The 2,500-nt window shown below is 27.4% G+C and overlaps 1 protein-coding gene across 1 annotated transcript in view; it reads right to left on the bottom strand.

The window, feature by feature from the left end:
* LOC136826225 (somatostatin receptor type 2-like) overlaps positions 1–2,500 on the bottom strand; it is a 493,594-nt gene that overhangs the window by 291,673 nt on the left and 199,421 nt on the right. The window contains exon 2 of the mRNA XM_067083299.1: positions 432–451. The gene's annotated coding sequence lies outside the window, so the exon portion shown is untranslated. The remainder of the gene's footprint in view (positions 1–431; positions 452–2,500) is intronic.

Raw genomic sequence — 2,500 nt, 5'->3', positions numbered from 1 at the left:
ATCTTCAATTTTCATATATAATTAAAGAATCTGGAATCTATACCATCCCATCTTATTGAAGCCTAACACGAGTAGTATGAATATATACGATTATATATAAATAAGTTGTGTGGATATTTTGTTATATATATATATATATATATATATATATATATATATATATATATATATATAATAAATATATGTATATATATATATATATATATATATATATATATATATGTGTGTGTGTGTGTGTGTGTGTGTGTGTGTGTGTGTGTGTGTGTGCACACACAAAACATTTGTGTTCAATAATAAGGAAGAACATTGTTCAAGCACTGCAACAAATTCGCTCTAAAAGTAAACAGCCTGCCACCAGCTAATTACCTACTGGTTTGAATACTTTATGGTTTTTATTTGTAAAGGCTTAAAAAGCTTGGATATTTACTGACCTTTCACTGCGTTCGACGTTCTGGAAGAAAAAGAAAAACATTATTTACTTTCAATTCACAAAAACACAAAATAAAATATTTCATAGATATTTTCCATAATTAAGAAAATAATTATCATCATTAGACTTTTTTACATAAATCTACAGGAATATTTGCACATAAAAAAGTTCAACTTAATACCATCCTTTAACAATGCTTGTCACTTGCAGTTAAATGGTTCAATTACTGACTAACAACTCGTTAAAAGATAATATGGAAATGGATTGCATTATCTTTTTTTAATGTTGTGATGTCCTGAAAACCACAAACTTATTTTAAATTATATATATATAAATATATATATACTGCATATATACATACATATACATACATACATACATACATATATATATATATATATATATATATATATATATATATATATATATATATATATATATATATATATATAGAGTATATAGATATAACTATATGTATATATTTATATGTGTAATATATATATATATATATATATATATATATATATATATATATATAATATATATATATATATATATATATATATATATATATATATATATATATATATATATATATATATAATAATGTGTGTGTGTGTGTGTAAATATATGTATATATACATATATAATACACACACACATATATATATATATTTATTTATTTATACAAAATTTAAATTGTTTGAATTCGGTTAGGACATTACAGTCTCCATTCCTTCTCTGTGGCCATCAATGCCAAAATTTCATGCCAGAATGAAAACAGAGATCAGTACACAAAATGATTAATAAAATCAAATCATTAATTAATCTACAGTATATACCCCTCTTGAAATTCAGCTTTTACGGACCACGTAAACTTGACTAAAAGGGTTGTCATTTTCCAAATGCATTTTAGTGGCTTTGAACTGAAATATTCATATGCACATACGTAAAGCATTCAGTATTTTCAAACGTTTCAGAAGCCAATGGAAAAACGGTAGTTAATATGCGTTTTCACATGGTGTTTAAAAGTCATATTTTATTATTCGACAATATTCTCGTGCATCTGTATGAGAATACATTTTCCTGGACTATAAATTACTCTATGAAATATTAGTGTTTAACAAAAATAAAAATATTGTGTATATGAAGCATTTATAATTACAACGCAATCATATTTTAATAATGAAGTAAGTCATAACTCAGCTTAACTAATAATTCCATTGACTTTTTTTGTCAGCTATATAACTGAGGTAAGTATAGCGTATATGAAGCATTTATAATTACAACGCAATCATATTTTAATAATGAAGTAAGCCATAACTCAGCGTAACTAATAATTCCATTGACTTTTTTTGTCAGCAATGTAACTGAGGTAAGTTCATGATAACTCATCATAAAAAATTATCAGTATTACGATGAATTCATGATGAAATTTTGAAGTATATTTTTTTTATAGTGATTTATGAACATAATCGATAAATCTCTACTCACAGTACGCTAACGGAATGCCACGGATATCAATAAAATAAAAAGAACACTCTAGAACAATGCATAGTGAAATTTAATCTCTTACACCAAGTTTGCGACAACCGATTGTCTCGTTATTCTAGAAAAATTGTATAATTTGAAATGTATCTTAAGTGCATACTATTAAGTTCAAATATCACCTCGTTTCTCATAACTTTTTGTTTTTTGTAGAAGAAAACTATTGTGCCGGCTTTGTCTGTCCATCCGCACTTTATTCTGTCCTTCCTCAGATCTTAAAAACTACTGAGGCTAGAGGGCTGCAAATTAGTGTGTTGATCGTACGCCCTCCAATCATCAAACACACCAAATTGCAGCCCTCTAGCCTCAGTAGTGTTAATTTTATTTAAGGTTAAAGTTAGCCATAATCGTGCTTCTGTCAACGATATAGGATAGGCCACCACTTGGCCGTGGTTAAAGTTTCATTATACCAAGACCACCGGAAGATAGATCTATTTTCGGCGGTCTTGATTATACGCTGCAGCGGCTCTACAGAAAACTCGATTGCGCCGAAGAAACTTCGGCGCATTTTTTACTCGTTTA

The sequence above is a fragment of the Macrobrachium rosenbergii genome, chromosome 40 (assembly GCF_040412425.1).
Source record: "Macrobrachium rosenbergii isolate ZJJX-2024 chromosome 40, ASM4041242v1, whole genome shotgun sequence".
Taxonomy (NCBI): domain Eukaryota; kingdom Metazoa; phylum Arthropoda; class Malacostraca; order Decapoda; family Palaemonidae; genus Macrobrachium; species Macrobrachium rosenbergii.
This window is presented reverse-complemented; position numbering and strand designations above follow the sequence as displayed.